Here is a 12,297-nt window from a genome sequence, read left to right as displayed (position 1 = left end):
TTGTGGGCTAAAATTGACTCAGTTGCATCTACCGATTCGGTTACGCAACTGGCAAAAACTCAGGAAAACTTAAAGAACACAGTAGATTCGATTTCAACACAAATGGACACTCTGAAACTTGGTTCAGAAAAACACACTGAGGAAATGTGTTCACTGTCGGAGAAAGTAGCCGAACTTTCGGATCAGGTCACTAACTTATCTACAAAGGTAGATGATGATCTGAATGACACAAGACCCGTAGCCTTCACTGACACAGAAGAGTATGAACAAATAAGAAAATTCAAACAAAATCAAAATCAAATCAATACACAGTACAAAAGAGAAATCCGGGAAGTACAAGATCAGTTGACACAGGTAATACAAGAATTACGTATTTCAGAGGACACTCGCGCCCCAATACGGGAAGAAGGACATAGAAATACGGAAAAGCCACAAAATAATAACACAGGGCATTTCGGTAATTATGAAAGGAATTGGCAAGGTGCACCGAATTTTGAGATGGAACCGCTGACACGATGTAACAATGACCGATATGGGACTCGCCGACACGATGACTTTGACTATAAGCTGTTCATTACTACATGTAAATTCAAAACATTTAAGAATTCTGGCAACGACATTCATCCACAAGCATGGCTCCATCAATTCTCTCATTGTTTTCCTCCCAACTGGTCATTGGAGCACAGGTTAGAATTTATGTGTGGCTACTTGGAGAATGAACCAGCTGTAAGAATGCGATCGGTCATTCACGATTGTCACAGTGAAGGAGAATTTTATCATGCCTTCCTCTCAGCATATTGGTCTCAAGCCACACAAGACCGAGTAAAACATGGCATCATAATGATGAAACATTTCGAACAATCTGAATTTTCCAGTCTTGTGAAATATTTTGAAGATATGTTGCATAAGAATCAGTATCTTTCAAACCCATACAGCCCCTCAGAACTCATCCGCATTTGCTAAATCAAACTGCCTGAACATTTGAGACATATTATTTTATCAGGACGTTGCAAAGACGACATTGAAGCTTTTCAGGGACTCTTACAAGAATTAGAAATTGACACAGACAGTCGCGGGATGCGAAAACGGGAAAACAATCACTACAGGGCACATCTGTCACAATTCCGTGACGACAGAAACAATAACTGGACACGACATGTCTATTCTTACAACACAAATCGTGACCAAAACAGGCACCACCCGTATGACAACCGTTGGCAGAGTAGTAATAATTACAGGGAAAGATCACCTCTCCGCAGTAATGACTATCACAGAGACAATCGGATAAACAGACAATATGGGAACCAAAACAATTATTATCAAGGGAGACAGAATAACTTTAGACGCAATGGTCCAGCGCGCAGTTACGATTCAGGGAGAAATTCTCCACCACGCGACCGAAAAGAAAGAAACTATCGAATCTACCTACATGACGACAGACGATATGATCGTAACGACAGATCTGAATTGCATCAGAACTGGCGAGATTTAAACAGAGCAGAGCACTCTCGTCACGATGAATTTGTATAAGTTAGGTCTCCAAATCCCAATAACGACGCACGCCAACAAAGAGACAATAGGCAATGACTCACTCCGCTGGCAGCCACAAAACGTAATTATGAAACTGGCGACGCAGCTGCCGTAGCTAGTAATTACGTAAAAATGGAAGACATTAGGGACATCTTACTCCAGGAACACGACGTAAAACATAACAACATTGCATATCCCATGATTCACATTACTGTAAATGACGTGAAATTTACGGCAGTACTTGACTCTGGCAGTCCCATTTCAGTAATTAGTGAAACAGCTTTTAGCAAATGCAACAAATCGAACGATTGCCCCACACTTCCATTACGTAAGATTAAATTACAAGGTGCAATCTTTGGAAAAAGTGTAGATGTACGCCAACAAACCAATTTAGAATTCTTTTGCCAAAGCCACAGCTTTTCTATGAACTTTCTTATTTTTCCATTATTGTCGACGGAAATTAAACTGGGAGTAGACTTTTTGAATGAATACAAAGCAATTTTAAGCTTTCACGATGCTGAAATAAGTTTAGAGAAAGAAGGTAAGTCAATAGCTTTGAAATTTGAAGACTGGCTCTCAAACCATGATGAGGAATTTAATCGGCTTTACGTTCTGGTAGACAACAGTTCGGAATTTTCTACGGAACTAGACACTAACAATCACTCTGCAAGTACTGACAGGGATGATATCGATGGCATATTTGAAATTAATGAGTTAATTCAGAATAAAATTCAAACAATTGAGAATTGTAATGACACTGATAGGCAGGACCTTTTTGAGATTTTACAAGCACATTCCACAGTTTTTACTCACAAAACAGGAACAATCAAGGGATTTCAATACCAATTTCGTGTTCGTGAGCATACTAAATTTTGCGTTAGAGCATATGTAATTCCAGCACATTATAGGGACCGTGTTAGAACAGAAATACAATCTATGCTTGACGAGGGCATTATTGAGCCTGAAGTAAGCTCATACAACAATCCGTTACATGTTGTTGAGAAGAAAAATGGATCGATCAGGCTTGTCTTAGATTCGAGACAAATCAATACTATCGTTATTCCTGAAACAGACAGGCCGCAGACGATGGAAGAACTTCTTCAAAATTTTAATGGTGTAAACGTGTTGTCTTCCATTGATCTCAGATCCAGCTTTTATCAGATCGAACTTCATCCAGAATGTAGAAAATACGCAGCTTTCCTTTGTTTCGGCGTTTGTTATCAGTTTCGGAAACTTCCTTTTGGTTTGAACATCTCTTCGGCAGCATTCATTCGCGGGTTAAATTCCATATTACCTGAGTTCTTAAAACGTCACATCACCTTATATGTGGACGATATTCTAATAGCAGAAGCTTCATGGGAACAACATAACCGCATCCTCAACAGTTTGTTACGTATTTTTGCAGAATCTGGAATTACAGTTAACTTGGAAAAGTCTAAATTCGGTAGGTCAAAGGTGAGGTTTTGGGACATATTATTTCTTCTGAAGGCATTCAGCCGGATCCTGAAAAGTTAGAAGCAATCAGAGCCATTCCAGTTCCATCCACAAAAAGACAAGTCCGCCGTTTTCTAGGTCTCGTAAATTTTTACCGTCGTTTTCTGAATATGCAAATTCTAGTTACACCAAAACTTTGTTCTCTCACTGGAAAAAATACTATTTGGAACTGGGACGAACAAGCACAGTTGGAATTCAATTCTTTGAAAGAAGCGTTACTTCACGCGCCAATACTAGCTCATCCAGATCTGTCACAAGATTTCTGCCTTAGCACGGATTCTTCTAAAGTCGGTCTTGGTGCCCACTTATTTCAAGAAGCCACAGAAAATGACACTACTGTTCAGAAAAGCATTGCTTTTGCTAGCCGAGTGCTAACAAAATCTGAAACAAATTATTCCGTTACTGAATTAGAAGCTTTAGCTATCGTTTGGGCATTTAACAAATTCCGTTTCTTTATTTCTGGTAAGCACGTAAAAGTATACAATGATCATCGTGCCTTACAATTTATTATGTCTTCAAAATTAAATCATGACAGGTTAAAACGTTGGGCATTGTTTCTGCAAGAATTCCGCTTCACAATAGTCTACATTCCCGGCAAGGAGAACATTGTTGCGGACGCACTGTCACGCGCACCGGCTGAGCTTGATAAAAGTAACACAGAAGGCAACATTGAGAAAAATTTCAGTATTCTTTACATTCAGAAAGTCGCCTTTGAAAACTTCATCACCACTTCTTTAAACGACATTGCTCATGAACAAGATAAAGATCCGATTTGGAAAGACATCAAAAGTAAATGGCATGAAAAGACACACACTCAGATTCGGCATTATTACCTGGTTAGAAACAACATACTCTTCAAACGCTGCACTGTTGATGACAAGCTATGGGTACTTTGCATTCCAGACGATTTTGTTAATAAGCTCATTTGGTACATTCATTTCAGCTACGCACATTTTGGTCCACGAAAATGTTATCATATTCTTCGAACGACTTGTTATTTTAACAATATGGAAAAGAGAATTCGAAGAGTCTTGTCTATTTGTAAACTTTGTCAAAAGGCGAAACCATCTACTGTCTCACATCGTGCTCCGCTGTTTCCTATCATTCCTTCTAAATTAAAAGAATTTGCTGCTGTTGATCTCTTGGGACCACTTGTCAGAACATCTAATGGATTTGCGTACGTTCTAGTCGCTGTTGAACTTACTTCAAAATTTGTTTCTTTCACTCCGTTACGTAAAGCCACTGGACGGTCTGTATCCAACGCCTTTGTTAAAAATTTCTTACGTGAAGTTGGACACGTTAGTAAAGTCATTTCAGATAACGGACCGCAATTCAGATCTGCTCTTTGGTCACGCATTTATTTCATTGTATTCACCACATTGTAACCCCTCCGAACGGATTATGAAAGAAATCAATAAGCTTTGCAGACTTTATTGTCACAGAAAGCATCAGCATTGGGACAGATATTTACACTTATTTCAAAACGTGCTGAATGAAATGCCTCATGACTCCACTGCTTTACCACCTACTCTTGTACTGAAGAATGTAGAACCTCCGAACAGAATCAGAGAGCTTGTACCTTTCCCGAATACACGTAAACTTCGACACAAAGACATAATTGATTTGGCTCTTAAAAATATAAAATCTGCAGCAGACAAAAGGAGAAAACTACACGCTAAAGCAAAGGCAAAGAAATGATGTATTGGTCAGAAAGTTCTCATTAAAGCTCATTCATTGTCACATAAGAAGAAACACTTGAGTCACAAATTCTTTCTAGTTTACAATGGACCTTACAGAATCCGACGTATACCACATGATAATAGCGTTGAAGTTGAAACTCTGAGTACTAGGAAGAGTAAAGGTTTACACCACATTTCACAGGTAATACCATTTATTGACAGATAATCTGCTTTTTAACTTAGTCTTTGCAATTTTCACTTCATGCTGCTTGTACAATTTGTCACACTGAGAAATTGTTAGCATGCAACAATGTTTAAAGTTAAATATCCAGTCAAGAACCAAGAGAACTTATTTAAACAGAAATTACGAATGCATTGTTATTGCGAACAGACGACACAGTGTTATTGTGTGTGTACATTCTTGCTTGTTAGTTGCACGATTACGTAACGACTATAAGGCTCACATACTTAGAACATTTACCAGTACTGCTAATTAGATTTTAATGTAACATTTTGGTTTACTTGAAAATACATTCTGAATTAAAGTACTTTCTGAGAGATACCAGATGACACAGTGGTTAGTTTATGTGACAGCTATATGATTATATCACGACGTTACTAATGAGTGACAATTTACAATGTTGCTTTTGCGGTGTATCTGCTTTATATTGGCACAGTTTTTTCTGAATCCTTCTGGAAAGCAAAACATGTTTTTGTAGTAACTTTTGTGGTATAGCTACAATGAGACAGCCTTTTCCGTAGCACAACAATACGTTACAGCACAGTAATTTCTTCATCACAACAATAAGCGTAATAACTAAGAAATCTATACGCAAAGCATTTCACTTTTGTTTATCATGAGGTAAGTACATTGGTTTCTGCTGAACTTAGCTTTCGGAGGACGATAACTACGACACTCCCACAGAGATTATCTTACAGCAAGACGCACATTTAGCGCTACAGGACATGTATTTGAGTGATTAATTTTGTACTTAAAACATTTATTTTTAAAGATTTTTGAATTACAAAGAAAGTTTTCCGTGATACATTTCATTCCATTGCTGTAATCTGTAACATCTGAGGGTATAATTACATTAATCCTTAGGGGGGTACACGCTTACTTTGTGCACCATGTGTGTGGCAAGCACAAGGAGCCCTAGCTAATATGGTATTTGCATATACAACTTTACACATCGGTACCATATTTCTCTCCAACACAGAATTACATAGCTATCTGATCATTTAACTGAGAGATAAACATTTTTTTTACTACATCAGTGACACATGTTTACGTAATTACACCGTTGGATAACTTCACACTTACGAAATTGTATTTTGTCTGTACTGTGTCAACTCTTCATATTTTTTCGGAACCATTGTGATACTATGAGAGCTTTGAATGATGTATTTGGTATGAGATCATGATTTTTAAAGTACGTTTGAGGCAGACGACACTATTGAAATGAGCAGAGAATATTTTTTATGGTTTGAAATTATTGCAGAATGCTACTACGATTTTGAGATTTGACTGAGTTGTTATGATGTTATTTTTATGACGACGATGTGTATTATGCTGTTGAGGTATGTTTATGTCAATAAGATGATGCTACCATATATGAGGAATGTGATTACGTGTTTATATGTATATGAATAATGAATAGAAGTTAGGGACTCTTGACTTGTGAAAAAGGATGTTGGAAACCAAGAATCATACTTTAAGAGTTATGAAATGTGTGTAAATGCGTGAATGTATCACAATGCAGGCGAAAATTTTTTGGACACTGCTATATTCATAAGATTTTGTTTCTACACATTTGCAACGCATATTCTTGACCTGTGAAATATTTTGTATATGAGACTGTGACTGTAGCGGAAACTGCTGTCGTAAATATTTCCGTAAGAAAGTTAAGTGACCACCTGCACGTAATGCGTTGTGAGCGGCCAGGTGTGCCAGCCGCCTTGAGAAAAATCCCTCAGGGTGCGCATTTCAGAGGCAGAGGTGGAGAAAAAAAACAGGGGACCATTAACCTCGCTATTGACATTTCTTTGTAGAAAGCATCGCAAATATAACACGCTCATTACTTGAAAACATATGATTACTCGTACTTTGTGCTAATTACTGAAATGCTTATGAACTGATGGGAAATATTCGTACATCTGCACACCTGATTATGACAAGTGTCTTTCTACGAGAGTTGAGAACTACTGACTTATGAAATGCCACATAGCTATTGAATGATGTTTTTATGCTTTGGTTTGCGTAATTGCTTACTTCATTTGATACCTGTTTTCCAGCTGTGTTGTAGCATTAGTTTTATAAAATAAACTTAGATGCATTTGCTAATGTGAACACTTTCTGTCAACAGATCTATTAAATAATTATTTTATGATCCACATTCTTCGAAAAAGGAGCTTTTGGAATGGAAAGAACAATAAGAAGGGACTAGTAACAGTAACTGGACACATAATTTTCTTTTTAAGTACTTGGTAATTTTTTGTAGAATTAGTTTTTGTGGTGCACCACTTTAATTACATAGACATTAAGATGTGAATAGACATTTCCCTTTTCTGCATTATTGTTTTTACTGTAATATTTTTTTTGCTTGAGCTATGTCATGTTTAGGTATAAATTGCTGCTGTTTGCCAGGCATAGTGTTATTGAATTTGACGTTGTATTATTCTGTTAAGCCAGTTTTACTAATGATTTACTGTATTTATTGTTTGCTGCACATTGCCTTAGATTAGTTGTAATATTACAAGTGCTTTTCTAATTTCTTAATGCTGCTTGCTTCACAAATCTGCGTTTTTTTTTCATTGCTGTTTATATTAATTGTTTTATGTGATGCTGCATTGCCTCGTCCCTTGGTATATATATCTGAGCTCAGTAGATTTAAGTTAGCTTAAGAGGGGTAGACTATATAAGCAACTAACTATGATGAATTTATCAGAAATGCATTGAGAAGCTATCAGAAAATGGTTTGGCAAAAAAAAAGGATACTGTACAATGGAGAAAAACTATTTTTGACAGAGGATGTGAACAGAATACAGAAAGCAGGCTTAGATAGGACTTTTAGGAATAATGATGAACGAAGGGAGATCTCCTAGCAAAATACTGCAGTAAAACAAACCCTGTCCTTTCCTTTTGTGTCATCCCTCTATATGTTTGTGTACCCTTGTGTATTTGTGTTTTTCCTGTCTTTATGTGTTTAACTGATATGAGTTATGTTATAGAATTTTTCTGATATGTTATTTTCTTTGTAAAGATGTTTAGACATTATTTATTCTATTCTGTTTTAATGCTCATGTGTGAAGTTGATGTTTTGCAAGTTATTCTGATCTTTTATGTATGTACTCATGTCATAATTCCTGTAACGCTGATGTATATGTTATTTCAATTCTTTTGTAAAGTCTGTATTTCTACAAATGTTATCTGTATTGTTATGTTTTTAATGATGTATTTTGTACCTTTGTTATTGTATTCTTATGTTATAAAATTGTAATTGACACCAGTTCATCAAATTAAGTAACTTGTAAGTTACATTTCACTGCACACATTTCTGTTGGTCATAGTATATGGACAATATGTGAGAAGTTGGGGCTCTTAGTGTTTACATGTGTGTTAATAATTCAGCAAGGGATTGGATAACAGCATTGCTGGCTCTAAGGACAATTCCAAAAACTTTGTGAGTGCACAAGTGGTGGTTATGGACTTGCTCTATTATCCGCAAGACTCTTCAAGGTGATTGTGCACCTGCACAGTCGCAGCAGATGCGTCTGCATCTCTGGTGGCCCACCAATACCATATTCTCTACCAGGACTACAGTGGGTCTGCTCTGTGACGACGTACCTAACAATCTTCTTCAAAACGTCGAATGACTCTGCTGTGGGTTTGCTCTGTTGTGGCCCATTACCTGTCAGCATGTCAAGAGTCAGCACTGTCTTTCCGTTGGAAGGACACCACTACTTCTTCAAGACTGCATGGAAATCCACTACTTCCGTGTGCATTGTCTTTTACTGCTCAGACTTTGATAAAAGAAACGGCAGTTTTACTGTGATGAACAATCTGGACTGTCTTTATGGACTGTGAGAAAATTTTAGCTTTTGACCAACATTGTGTAAATAAGTGTGTGCATTTGATATCTTTGTTATTGTAATTATGAAAAATTTTATCAAATCATTATTGGCCACTGCCCAAAAATATTTTGTAAAATTTTTTGTGGGGAGCATGGGGGCTATGTAAGTAGGCTGTTTATGTTTTCTTTATGTAAGTAGGCTGTTTAGGTTCTTATTTTGGTAACGCCGCCGCCACGTAGCGCTCTCTGTATGAAAATCACTGGCTGTGCTGTGTGCAGCCTGTGGCTAGTTTGCATTGTTGTCTGCCATTGTAGTGTTAGGCAGCGGCATCTGGATGTGAACAGCGCGTAGCGTTGCGCAGTTAGAGGTGAGCCGCCAGCAGTGGTGGATGTGTGGCAGGAAATGGCGGAGTTTTGAAATTACATATATTATGACTTTTGATGATATTAAGGTAAATACAGTGTTTGTTCTCTATTAAAATCTTTCATTTGCTAACTATCCCTATCAGTAGTTAGTGCCTTCTGTAGTTTGAATGTTTTATTTAGCTGGCAATAGTGGCGCTTGCTGTATTGCAGTAGTTCGAGTAACGAAGATTTTTGTGAGGTAAGTGATTTGTGAAAGGTATAGGTTAAAGTTACTCAGGGCCATTCAACACCTCAGTCAAATCTCAAAAAAGTCGTAGCTTTCTGCAATAATTTCAAACCATAAAAAAATTCTCTGCTCATTTCAATAGTGTCATCTACCTCAAACGTACTTTAAAAATCATGATCTCATACCAAATACATGATTTAAAGCTATCATTGTATCACAATGGTTCCGGAAAATATGAAGAGTTCACACAGTACAGACAAAATACAATTTCGTAAGTGTGAAGTTATCCAACGGTGTAATCACGTAAACATCTGTCACTGATGTAGTAAAAAGAAATGTTTGTCTCTCTCAGTTAAATGATCAGATAGCTGTGTAATTATGTGTTAGAGAAATATGGTACCGATGTGTAAAGTTGTATAAGCAAATACCATATTAGCTAGGGCTCCTTGTGCTTGCCAAACACATGGTACACAAAGTAAGCGTGTACCCCCCTGAGCAATACAGCGAGCGCCCCTACTGCCAGCTAAATAAAAGATTCAAACTACTGAAGGCACTAACTACTGATAGGCATAGTTAGCAAATGAAAGATTTTAATAGAGAACAAACACTGTATTTACCTTAATATCATCAAAAGTCATAATATATGTAATTTCAAAACTCCGCCATCTCTCTCCTCACATCCACCACTGCTGGCGGCTCACCTCTAACTGTGCAACGCTACGCGCTTTTCACATCCAGCTGCCGCTGCCTAACACTACAATGGCAGACAACAATGCAAACTAGCCACAGGCTGCACACAACACAGCCAGTGATTTTCATACAGAGCGCTACGTAACGTTGCCAATAAGAAAACATAAACAGCCTACTTACATAAAGAAAACATAAACAGCCTACTTACATAAAGAAAACATAAACAGCCTACTTACACTGTCATCTATTTCGATATCTAACATTTTATCATCTGTACGATAATCTGGAGAAGGAACTACAGTGCAGTCTTCCTCTGTGATACAGCTTTGGAAAAAGACATTTAGTATTTCAGCCTTTAGACTGTCATCCTCTGTTTCAGTACCATTTTGGTCACAGAGTGTCTAGACATTTTGTTTTGATCCACCTACCGCTTTGACATAAGAACAAAATTTCTTACGATTTTCTGCCATGTCAGTACATAGAAATTTATTAAACTTACATAATCGTGTATGGAGCGAGTGAGAAATGTGGGTATGCTTCAGGAACATGAGTTTCACGTATTTACCGGACATTGCCTCTCTTAAAAATTCCTGAACAATATCCCTAAACGGCTCTGTTACTGACGATGGTACCGATTTCTGACGGTCCTAGTACATTTCTGAGCTAGATCTGTTCGCACTAGCGACCATTATTCAGTTTCCTTTGCAGCTTAAACGATCTTTCTTGTAAGAATACCAACCATTACACGTACCATTCGCCATCCCTCTCAGTGGCTTCGTGTGTTTGTCTCTTTCCATATTACGTCTTATGGGCAGGCCACTGTGGACGCCATAGCCCCATTTCTAAGAAGCTTCGATGATTGGAAGATTAGTTGAAATGAGCGAAAACATATATCAGCTTATCTGTAGATACCCGACCGTTTCTAGGAAATCGACGGTCGAAGTTTTCGATGTACTTTAGGTGACTTTTAGACGCAATTGTGGCAACGGAATTGGTGTCACAGTGGCTAACGTCGCAGTCCTTCAATTCCCCCCCCCCCCCCCTCCTTATTCCAAATCCGATTATTGGTTTTATTTATTTTACTTTTTTCTTTTAATTTATCTACCCACTTCTGTATAAGGCTACAAAACGAAAGTTTCATACCATTTTAGAGGATACAAAGGCGCTATGTTACTTGTAAAACTACAACTGGGTTCCACAGTGTCAAACATTTATTACATAAATGTGTATGGTATTTTCAGAGTTTACAGTCTTTTTATATTCTTAAGTTCTTGTATTTCATTCTTATATCTTTCTTGTATTAATTTTCATATTTTATTCTTTTCTTACTCGGCAGCAAGATTTGATGCTTTCCCTTTGATCATACGGATCTTAGAAACTTCGAAAGACAAAAATTACGAATACCACGAGCATTGCGCGAAGACACAACTGTCACAAAGAGACTCTTTCGTATGAATCTTACTCGGGAAAAATTGTAGTTGAAAATTCTGAGGATTTCACGTGTTGGCAATAATTTTGCTGCGAACGACACACAACGTTCACTTTTTCGAAAATTGGCACTTGCAATGGATTTTACATCAAGATACACTCCAGGAAATCTACCAAAAACACTTTCAAATAATTTTCTGGTTCGTTTATTTTTAGTTCGTTCACCAGGCATGCAATTAGTAGACGGATAAGGACAACGTTACATAATATACACTGGAATACGTGCCTGCAGTAATCTTCTGTGGACACGGTAAGATAAACGAAAAAAATGAAAATAATAATCGGCTTCGAGCACGGGGCGTGAAAATGTGAAGCCGCGCCGCTATCCAGTGGGCCACCGCTTCGGTTGAAGCACTCATCCGCTAAACGCACATAAAGTACCACGAAGAGTTAGACAGTTGTTTTCTCAGAAACGGTCGGGTGTCTGTGCCTAAGCTGAGGAAAATGTTAGCTTATTTCTCCGCTCTTCTACTGAGCTAATTTCCTGGGTAATCGGTTAATGCCATTTGTCGCGTTCTCCTCCTTATTTTTATCTCAAGAAATTTGAATGGCTTGACGGCTTCTGAAGCCTACCTGCTTGTTGAATACTATGGGATCTCTTGCATTTAGTGGTATATGAAGAGAGCTACCGTTCAATGCAGGAAGTGACGTTCTAAACTTGTCAGCATGTCATACTATTGTCCAGTGACAGTACTCTCCTGAAAACAACTGTGCCATCAAATGGTTCAAATGGCTCTGAGCACTATGGGAC

This window comes from Schistocerca cancellata, chromosome 1 (assembly GCF_023864275.1).
Source record: "Schistocerca cancellata isolate TAMUIC-IGC-003103 chromosome 1, iqSchCanc2.1, whole genome shotgun sequence".
Classification (NCBI taxonomy): domain Eukaryota; kingdom Metazoa; phylum Arthropoda; class Insecta; order Orthoptera; family Acrididae; genus Schistocerca; species Schistocerca cancellata.
This window is presented reverse-complemented; position numbering follows the sequence as displayed.